Source organism: Orcinus orca, chromosome 4, assembly GCF_937001465.1.
Source record: "Orcinus orca chromosome 4, mOrcOrc1.1, whole genome shotgun sequence".
NCBI classification, from domain to species: domain Eukaryota; kingdom Metazoa; phylum Chordata; class Mammalia; order Artiodactyla; family Delphinidae; genus Orcinus; species Orcinus orca.
Window position 1 is genome coordinate 7101721 of NC_064562.1, and position 12097 is coordinate 7113817.

The following is a 12097-nucleotide window of genomic DNA, read 5'->3' on the forward strand; positions in this document are numbered from 1 at the left end:
TAGAAACCAGGTATTTATTATTATTATTTTTAATAGACCTTTATTGGAATATAATTGCTTCACAATACTGTGCCAGTTTCTGTTGCACAACAAAGCGAATCAGCCATATGCATACACACGTCCCCATATCCCCTCCCTCTTGAGCCTCCCTCCCACCCTCTCTATCCCACCCCACTAGCTCATCGCAAAGCACTGAGCAGATCTCCCTGTGCTATATTGCTGCTTCCCACCAGCCAACTATTTTACATTCGGTAGTGTATATATGCCAATGCTACTCCCACTTGGCCCCAGCTTCACCCTCCCACCCCATGACATCAAGTCCATTCTCTATGTCTACCTCTTTATTCCTGCCCTGTAATTAGGTTCATCAGTACCTTTTTTTTTTTTTTAGATTCCATATATATATGCTTTAGCTTACAGTATTTGTTTTTCTCTTTCTGGCTTACTTCACTCTGTATGACAGACTCTAGCTCCATCCACCTCACTACAAATAACTCAATTTTGTTTCTTTTTATGGCTGAGTAATATCCCAATGTATATATGTATCACATCTTCTTTATCCGTTCATCTGTTGATAATAAGAGGCATCTCTATGGAGACTAAAGAAAAACAAAGGTTAATGATTGGAGCAATGTATAAACCAATGTCTAAGCCCAGGAGGCAGCCAGATGAGAAGATTTCTAGATGTCAGGACTAAAGCGTCTTCAGATCAAGTGAGGGCAGACAGCGACAATCTGACATATTTTCCTGGTTTGTAGTTGAATGTCTCTGATGATGTCATCAGGTGTTCAGGTAAACTACTGAGTGACCCATACAGCAACAGGCATGAAGATTGTATCTAGACATGAGCTATTGTGATGATCTCTCTTAAATTTGTATCAAGTTGTTCAGCTTCAGTTTGCTGGGCTCCAGGAAAAGCATGACTTTAGCTCTCTGTGACTCCAAATAACAAGTAAAAGAAAAATTGGAAATGTTAGTTTGGAGAGCTGTAGCCAAATTCTGAGGAAACTAGGAGAAGCTGTGATCCAATCCAGTAATCAGGTGGAAAACAAAACCTCTAAGATGATTAAGGAACTAGAATCTAATATCCACTATTGAAATGTAATTTTTTTCTAAATTCACCCTCATTTTTTTTAAATCAACGATAGCCAAATTAGGCTAATTTGTTTTCAGAAAGTGTCTAGTTTCAATAAACTTGGCCTGATTACTTGCATAGTCCAGAAAGAATAGCAATTGTCCATAAAGGCTCTTTTAAATTTGCTTTGCTGGAACTTTTCATAAGGAATCTCTAGGTTGAAATTTTAAATACCTCTCAATGCCAGGAGGCCAAGAAGCCAAGGGTTTGCCATCAGACTTGCCTGTAATACCTATAGATTTGGGTGAATTTCTCTCTTCTTGAGGTCCCCAAAATATCCTGAGGTTCCTGCACCTGCCAGAAAGTGATCTTCCTTACTCACCTAATATGGGTGCTGGGAATCAGGTAGGCAAAGTACCTGCCTGTTTTCCAAAAGGCTTTATGGCTACATAGAGTCAAACTAAGTTCCTTAAAGCTGTCTGGTTATATCTGATTCTGTTCACATTCTCAAATATGACATTATAGTCAAAACCTTGGTAATATAATGTTTCGAAATGTGTCCTGTCACAATGAGAGCAGATTTTTAGTGAACTTATGTAACTAACAAAAATTATCAGGAACATAAGACTATTCACTAAGAGCTTTCAAATTCTGGAGGGATCAAGTAGGGAGAATGTTTCAATTCTGCTTACCAAGATATACTTTATGAAATTGTGGTAGATCACAATTATCTTGTTTTCCTTATAACTGGAAAACAAAGATTAAAAAGCTAGTAAAATGTCAGGAAAAGTTATGACAATCATAATCATATTCATTGGGTCATTCAGTGCCATGTAATTAATTCTTGTTGAACTTGATTTTTTTCTTAGCAGTTTCATGAAGTTATCAGGTTTTCCATTAGAATTCTCTAATTTTTTACCGAGTTCAGTGTTATGATCTGAAAGTTATCAGAAACCTATAATTGTCAAAAAGACCTTGCTACGAATTTTCTTGACGATAAAGAATTTTTGCAAAAGCATCAAAGTAAAATGATAACTGTCTACAAATTTCAAAAGACATAATGGCATACAGATCTGAGTACAATACAATTAATTTAAAAAATTGTCATTTCTGTGACATATAACATTTTAAGATAACTAGAATTAAGACTGTTAACATTTTACCAAGACATATCAGATTTTAGGAATGTCATATAAATTTTAGAACACATATTAATAACATTCATGCACACAAAACAACCTACAAATGTTTAATATTGCTTATGTGACAATGCTTCCCATGTAATTTAATATGCTAAATAAGCCTTATTAGTTTAGTATAACTCTTTGAGGTTGTCGACAAAAAATTAATCGATTGATCTAAGAAAGAAATGGAAAATTTTATTCAAGCCAATTGAGGGTTATAACCCAAGGATAGCATCTCAGAAAGCTCCAAGAACTGTTCTTCCCATTAAGTCAAGGCACAGTTATATAACATTTTTGACACAGAGGGCTATACATTAAATGACATATCGTTGACTGTTTATGTATTCCAGATCTAAGTGTCATCATGGCCCCTTACAAGATCAAGAAAAAATGTTATTTTTTAAGAAGTTGTCTTGTTGATGCTAAGAGAATGTTGCTCTTTATGATTGAGCATGTATTTCTGCTGATGGGAGTTTTGGTCAATGCATAATGCAGATGTACAATGCACAGGAGAGGGAAGAGAGGAGACCAAAGGGCAGAGAAATATTTTTTATGTTTAAATTCTTTTTCTTGCCATAAAATCTGAATTTTATTTCACACTTGTCATCCCTACCTTAAAATCATCACACAAGTCACAAGCTAGCATCTGACTTTAGCTGCTCCTCTACTGTACACATCATCAACTGTCATGAATATAGCTCCAAAAAAATAACTCACAGGAAAATAAGATACATCTTTTGTATGCCACAGCCGGAAGAGAAAGAGAAGGTAGATCAGATGAGGCAGAAGTAATATATGTGATAAACGATAATTTAAAATAAGCATACTCATTATTCACAAAGAGGTAAGGGAAGATTGGAGCAGTAAAAATGCACATGAAGTCATAAAAGCCAAACAGAAACTACTATTAATAAAAAGCAATAATTAAGATAAAGAACTCAATAGATGGGCTGAGTTCTAGAATGAAAACCAGAGAAGGATGGATTATTGACCTGCAAGATTAGGCAAAATAAATTTCTCAGAAGCTGATAGGAAGAGAAGAAGAAATTTTAAAAGTAAAAGAGATATGGAAGTTGGAAGTATAATTGCCAGTATGTATACCATAGATTTTCAAGAAATAAAGAGTAACCCAAGTGTCCATTGACAGATGAATGGATAAAGAAGATGTGGTACATATACACAATTAAATATTACTCAGCCATACAAAAATAACGAAGTAGTACCATTTGCAGCAACATGGATGGACCTAGAGATTATCATACTAAGTGAAGTAAGTCAAACAGAGAAAGACAAATATAATATGATATTGCTTATATGTGGAACCTAAAAAAAAGATAAATGAACTTACTTATAAAACAGAAATAGACTCACAGACATAGAAAACAAACTTATGGTTGAGATTAACATATACAGACTACGATACATAAAATAGTCCAACAGCAAGGACCTACTGTATAGCACAGGAAAGTATATTCAAAACATTGTAATTAACTATAATGGAAAAAAAACCTGAATATATATATATATATATATATAACTGAATCACTTTGCTGTACACCTGAAACTAACACATTGTAAATCAACTATATTTCAATAAAAAATTAAGAAAACAAGAAACAAAGAGTGATAAGGTATTTCTTTATTAATATGTATGTTATCTTGGTTGGATTTAGGTATAAATGTTATAATGTCTACATAAAAAGAATGCAAAAGCTTTTGTACATGTTCTATGCTTTGGTACAATTTAAACAGCATTAGCCTTATATGTTTCTTAATCTTTATATGAAATTTTCTCTGAAAAACCATGTGGACCGAATGTTTTAGTAGAAGCAGAGATAGCTCATTAATTTTTTCTCTTATTTCTTAATGATAACTGGTAGTCTTAGATTTATCTCCGCTCTGCCCTTAACTCTGAAAATTTATGTATTTTGACAATTACCTAGTTTTGTCAAAAACTACAACCGTAATTTTTTTCCACTGTAAACTGTATGCAACACTTTTGCATTTATAGAGGATTTTGAAGCACCTCCCCCTTCTTAGTAATCTGAGGTTAGAGATTTCTCCAATTTTCTTTCAAGTTAAAATTATGTTCCTGTGTTTTTTCCCTTGATACTTTATAATGACATCTGTGAGGAAAGGAAGGTAGATAATTCTCCATCATATTAAATCAGAAATAAAAACTGGAAAACTAGTTTTCATTTTAATAGACTATCTTGCAGGTTTGTATACTCTACAAAGTCAAGCTGTATTTTTCTTTACACTATAGAATTACTTACTGAATAGAAACAACAGTTATCCATTTTGGTAAGATACCATTTTTAGAGAGCAAAAAACAACTAGAAAGATCATCAGAAACTTAAAATGTCATGAATTTAATTTTAACATTAGTAATATTTCTAAGGCACTTAAATTTGATCTCAATATGACATGTCATTATTTTTAATAATAGAATTTGGCAAGAAAGTTAAAACTTGACAAGGCTTGAATGATTTACAATTAATAAAAGTCTACGCTTTGAGAATGACCTGCCTTACCCATAGAACTCTTTGCTCAGCACTTTTTAGAATGTTGCCACAAAAAAAAAAATTGCAAGAAACTTGAACTAATGAGTATTTTATACCAAAGTTTGGTGTCTAAAACCAACACAGAGCTTTTCCCCTATTGTCTTCCCTTAAAAAAAATCCATCCTCCCGCCTCTAGAAGAAAGGGGAAGTAGGAGCAAGAGAAGGAGAAGAAGGAAAAAGAGAAAGAGAAGAAAACATTTTTGGTTAAAAATTGTTTACAAAATAAACTGAAAGGAATGATACAAATGTCTTCTACAAATGGAGATGATAATTCTTGGACAAATTATTAATTCCTTAGCATCAAAGACTATGCATGACATCCATTACCAAGTCAAAAACCCTAGTATAATAAAAATAATGAAATAATAATATCGTCACATTTTTGAGGAATTCCTATCTAATAGAAAATAATACAAATTGTCCACATAAAGCATATATTAGAATTTTACCTGACCACAAACAGAACATAATAAATTACTGTTGTGTTTATGCTATTTATTATCTAATCCTCATAATGTCTTATAAGGTGTTCCCTTTTAAAAGAAGAAAACTGGAAGCTCCTAGAAGTTGATTAATTTGGTCAACATATCATTGATAGTAACTTGAAAAGGCAGATACTAAGTTGGCCTCCAGATAATCTTCTTATGACATTGCCAAATCTCCTGCATGTGACTGACCATGTATATGTCAGCATAGCTTCTTACCCAAATATACTTGGAGTTCTTCTGAATCCAGAAGGATTTCCATCCGTAATGACAAAATACCTATTTTCTCTTCTCAGGACTGGAAGCCCTTCCACCACACAGCACGCATGTGAACAGGCACAACTTTCTACAGGAAAAGGTGGCAATTCATCTACAGGGTAACCCTAACCCATCCCACCCCCAAATCCACATCTACGTGACAAGAATGCACTGCCACCTACCGAACTGAACTTGATGATGGTATCTCTTATCTAACGTGAGCTAAAGTCTCGAATATATACTGTTTGGTATCCATTTGTTGGGCTCAGAAGCAGTCTACCCCAAGATATGTCACAAAGGCATATTGATGATTTTGTATTAAAGTTACTTGAGAAACAGCTGGTGAAATAAATTGATATTAAAAAAGTGTTTTGACTCTCCTCTTTCCCCCTGAAAATAGAAAATTAATCTTTCATGTGAAGGTATACTCCTTTATAACAGGAGGTTAGAAAGCATCCTTATCATCAGAGTTAGGGACCTCAAGCCTAAGAAAACTGTATAAACAAACACATCCTTTTTCATTAGTCTGCTACCCCAAGCACAACTGTTTTGTTTCATTAAATCTTCACAAGTAATTGTTTTGTTAATCTAAACCTGGTGTAAAACAACCTGCTTAGGTTACTTCAGGTATCTCACTTTTATGAGGCCTTCACGCATATGAATTAAATTGTTGTTTTTGTCTCCTGTTAATCTGTCCTGTTTCAATGTAATTATTAGACCATTCAAAAGAATTTCAGTGGGGAAGGGGGAAATGTCCTCCTCCCCAACACATTCTATGACTAACTAAACTACCTGACCCGCATAGCTATGAACTGTACATTCCCCATACCTCTGGGTCTAAATTGAAACATGATTGTCTCATGAGGACATTACTTTTCCTGAATCTTTTTTATGCTTTTATCTTGTGCTTTCAACTATTCTTGCTCACAGGTTTGTTTGTTTGTTTGTTTTTTTAATAACCGAAACATCTCGCCCATTCACCACTCTAGATTGTTCATGCGCAAAACTCTATTCCTGCTTCATTTCCTGTCAACCTTACTATCACTGCCATATCACTTCAAATAATCTCAACTATATTCCAAACTCTTTTGTCCAATTATCCTTCCACTACTCCCACCTGGAACTCTGTAACTATGAAGTGCTAATATCCTATTCTCTCTTACCTCCAGAGAGGCTGTGGTTTGATCTTGAAAAAAATAAAAAGTAAAAAAAGAATAAGTATTGTTTCTTCCAAAATTTTGATTATTCTTGCTATCTATCCATGTTTTTCTAGTCAACTGCTCATTCTCCACAGTAAGTCTTTTAAAACTTCAAACCCTCACCTCTCTCCTTGTTGTCATTCAGGGAAAGGAATTTCTAATACTTTCACAATGGAATAAGACCAAAAGCTTTACATTCAGTACGAAATATATCACAACACACTTCCTTAGGGAAAGTTCGTCAGCCTGAAGGGATGCAGAAAAAACCCTCCTGTCCAAGAACTCCCACTGATACAGGACAAAGTTTGACTGCCATGTGGAAGAGAGGTGACACAAAGCTAGCTTTCACGCTGGTCTCTGCCCTGAGTGTGAAGAAGTGTGAAGAAGTGTTGTCTATCACTCGGGAGGTGCAGAAATGCTGAGAAAGATATACCCTTGAGGCTCAGATGCACAGGGCTTGCCCAAGCCTTTGACTAAACAGAAGAATAAGAAACACCCCTTTATGTACAGCACAGGGAATATAGGCATTATTTTATAACTTTATATGGACTATAATCTGTAAAAATATCAAATCTCTATATTGTACACCTGAAACTAATAAACTATTGTAAACCAACTATACTTCAATTAAAAAAAAGAAAGAAACACCTCCTGCCCTGCTTCTGAGCCATTTACTGAGTAACCAACAAGAGCAGTCTACCACTGGAGAAGGATAAAAGAGAAGAGACCACCTCCTCTTTATGTTACAAGTGTGCAAAGCCTGCCAAAAGACGAGAGTGAAAGAACACTGAAAAATTCCCATAACAGACTTCAAACTAACCACAAGGTAAGGGCAGCCTGGGAATGTGAAGCCTGTTGTACACTGAAAGTAACTTGTACTAAAAGCAAAACCCTAAACCATTCAGCCTCTGACTAGATTGACTTATTCCCTACACTAACAGTCTGATAGAAGATACGGTATGACCATTTCCAAGCAGAAATATAATATTCATAAGTCTTTAGTCTTTTTTTTTTGTACACAATGTTCAAAATTCAATTAAAAAGTACAGGATTTGTAAAAACATCAAGATAACAAAACTAGATTCATGATTAAAAGTTAAAATAGTCTCAGAGACGTACAAAATGCTGAAACTATAAGAATGATGGCTTTAAAATAACTATATTTAATATGTTAAATGTTTTAGTGAAAAAGGTAAACAGCGAGCATGAGCAAATGGTGAATTTTAGTATATAGATGGAATCCATAAAAAGAATCCAAATAAAAACACAGTATCAGAAATGAAAAATTCCTTAATGAGTTACTCAACAAGATGAACACAGCAGAGGAAATAATCACTGAACTTGAAGATGTAAATATGCATAGTACCCAAAATGAAACAAAACGCACAATGCAAACAAATAGAACAGAGCATTCAAGGGTTGTAGGAATATATCAAACAGTCTAACATATGTTTCATTGGAGTTTAGGAAGGGGAAAATGAAGGGATCAAAAGAATTTCAGTAGAAAGTAGCCAAGAATTTCCAAAATAAATGAAAGCCCACAAATCTATTTAAACCTAGAGAACCACAAATAAATATTCACCTAAGTAGGCACATGATTATCAAGCTGCTGGAAAACAAAATTTAAGAGAAAATCTTGAAGACAGCAGAGAATAAAGAAACTTACCTACAGAGGAGCAAAGAGAGGACCACAGCAAATTTCTTGTCAGAAACTCTGTAAGCAGAAGAGAATATCAATGTCAAGGGAGAAAAAGTCATCTTGGAATTCTGAACACAGAAAAATTGTCTTTCAAAAACTTCAGGCAAAATACTTTTTCAGAAAAAAGGCTGAGAGAGTCCATTACCAATGCACTTGCACTACAAGAAATGTTGAAGAAGTTATTCTGGCAGAAGAAATATGATACCAGATGAAAATGTGCTTCTACAGAAAAGAATGAAGAGCACCAGAAATCATAAAAATTGGAGTATGTATTCAAAATCTCATTTAAAATGTTTAATTGATAATAAATTGACTAAACAAAACAGTAAAAACATATTATGAGGTTTATGACATATATAGAAATAAAATGTATAAGGATAATAGTACGAAGAAGTTGAAGGAGAAAATGAAAGTCTAATGTAAGTTTTCTTTAACTACGTGAGAGATGGTATAACATTGTCTGAAAGTAGACTGTAACAAGTTAAACTTGTAATATTTAAATCTCAGAGCAATTTCTAAAAATAAAATAATTAGCTAAAGCCAATAATGGAGAAAAGATATATAATCATAAGAAATACCCAATCCGAAGGAAGGCAGGAAAAATACAATATAATGCTGATTGACGTTATTTCTCTCCAAATTTATATATAATGGACTGTATATAAAAGGGAAAATAGATTAATGTTTGCCTTAGCATTATTATCAGCAGCAATTCTAACCTTATAGTGTCAGGAAAACTTGGGGTTAAGTCCAAGTTCTGCCTCTTCTGAGCTGTGTAATAATTTGTCAAATTCTTAGCTTCTCTTACTTACTCTTGTTCTTCTTATATGAGAGGCCTTTTAATCTCCATCTTGAAATTGTGTAATTTTTTTAAAAGCAATTTAGCTCCTACTGCATGTAAGTTTTACAAATTCTATGTATCAATATTATTATTATACTATAGATATTGTATCAGAAGCTGAAAATCCTCATCATTTTTTTTCTGTAATTACACACTAACCTGCCTTCAACATGCCGCCTTTACCGCACTCCAAATCAGTACGTTTAAGTAACAGCATTTTGAAATAAATTTGGTTAACGTAGCCGTATTATAGTGTGTTTTATCTAAAGTCTTGCTATTCCCTAGCCAATATCAGTGTACATATGTAGTGGGAAATTATTTGTAACCGGGCAAATATCATGTTGCCTCATTATTTAACCATTAAGGACGTCAAAGGAAATATTTGTTGGAGCTCAGACAGGACCTTCAGCAACAAAAAAACTTGATGTGGCAAAAAAAAAAGAGTCAGGGTTTTGAGCTCAGAAAGCAAATGTAGATCACTTTTTTCTTTTTTAATTTTCCCCAAAGACTGAATTAAAACTATTAATACATTATACAGATTGTAATAAACTAGCTGCTTATTTATTGCTTTGTAATGGAGAGGAAAGCTGTAACTTCCAAGTGACTGGAGGGCAACATTTTTTTTTTCAGACAGCACTTTCTCCATTCTCCAAATTTTCAACAGAATATGATAACAGAAGCAAAGAACTGGCTTTGATTTTTACACGTGCCCATTATTAAAGCAAATATATTTAATATATCATGACTAATGCTTAATTTGACTATTGCAAAAAATAAGAAGAAGAAGAAGAAAAAAGTAAAAGAAACATCCCTGCCCTCTGTGAGAGGCCCCCAAAGATATCTAAGTCCTAAACCCTGGAATCTGTGAATGTTATAAAACTATAAAAACATGGCCAAAGGACTTTGCAGGTGTGATAAAATTAAGATCTTGAAATGGGTAAATTATCCCCTATTACATGAGTAGGCCCTGGATGTAATCAGAAGTACCTTTAAAAGAGAAAGTCTTCGGGGAACTTGACACAGCAGAAGACAATGCAACCACCACAGCAGACAGAGATTTGGAGAGTCTACACTGCTGACTTGAAGATGAAGGGAAAGACAAGAGGTAAGGAAGACAGCTCTATAAACTGGAAAAGACAAGGAAACCAATTCTCTCCTTAGACATTTCAGAGACAGCATGGCCCAGCTGACACCTTGATTTCAGCCCAGTGAAACTGATTTCAGAATAGTGACCCCCCAGAATTGTGAGATGGTAAGCATGTGTTTAAGATAATAAGTATGTATATAAGATAATAAATGAGTGATAACACAAAGCTTGTGGTAATTTGTTATAGCAGCCATAGGAAAATAATGTACTCCCTGCCCCCCCAAAATAAATTACAAGTAGAATTCTCATGCCTGTAAGAGTGAATGTGCCTCCCCTTGATAGGCTAGAAATATAGTCATACAAATTTTAATTGGGGATTTTCTCTTCTAAAGTTCATGTTTGTTGTACCTACTGTTAACCAGATTTGCCTTAAATTTTTTCAATAAAATAATTGTTTATGAAGAATGCATTCTCCATATACTTGGAAATTTATAACTCTAATTTAAGAGAAATCTCTTAAAGATATTAGTTTGTCAGATGACTGAGTCTATACAATTTGTGTAGTAACTTGCTAATCTTATTTTCAGGAAATCACTTCTTTTCAATGTGGTCCAAAATTAGAGACAGCTGACAATTTTATTGTACTCCCCAAGCAGTAAAATTGTTGCATTCGTATTTTTACATTTTCCAAGTATTTCATAGTAATAAACTCAACTGCTATTTTTGTCAATATAAGATATGCATAACAACCAATATTATTATAACTAAAAAGACAACTCAGTACAGAGGAAGACTTAGCCATTTAGTCACTTGGCTCGCTAATGTGTTATATCTGTGTCAAGACCTTGAATCTCTGTCTCTAGTAAGTAGTACTAGTTACTAGTTACTTTCCTATGCACCACCTAATGCATCAAAACCTGAATTTCATGCCTAAGCATGACATAAAGATTCAGAGTGGCATGATCAGTTTATACTACTAACTAGATATGATGCCACATATAGGTACTAGTACATGACTCAGGAACTAAAGGATCAATTTATTTTATGTTAACAGGAGTTACTGTTTTCTAATGCCAGATACAAAGCATGTATGACATAAACAGTGTTCCAACAAAAATATATTTCCTATTTTAAAAAATTATAAAAGTGAAACACTAAAAGGGATTAATAAATTGTTTTCAGAAATTTGAAATTAGGCATATCTCATTCAAAATAATATGCTATTCTTATTATATTATAGCAAGAAAACATACCCAATAGTATTAATCAAATCAAAGTGTTTCATATTTTCAAAACATCTCCACTTAGGTGTAAAAAGAGCATTAAAAATGTGAATTGAAGTTAAGTATGCAATAAAATTAAAAATAAGTTTTGAGGGCTTCCCTGGTGGTGCAGTGGTTGAGAGTCTGCCTGCCGATGCAGGAGACACGGGTTCGTGCCCCGGTCCGGGAGGATTCCACATGCCGCGGAGCGGCTGGGCCCGTGAGCCATGGCTGCTGAGCCTGCGCGTCCGGAGCCTGTGCTCCGCAACGGGAGAGGCCACAACAGTGAGAGGCCCGCGTAACACAAAAAAAAATAAATAAATAAATAAAAATAAGTTTTGAGATTAACTTTCAAGAAATAATAGTCAATAAAGTGATTGCGTTATCTTATATGAAACTGTGGTTTGGCATTTCAAATAACTTTTATGATATCATTAACTTAA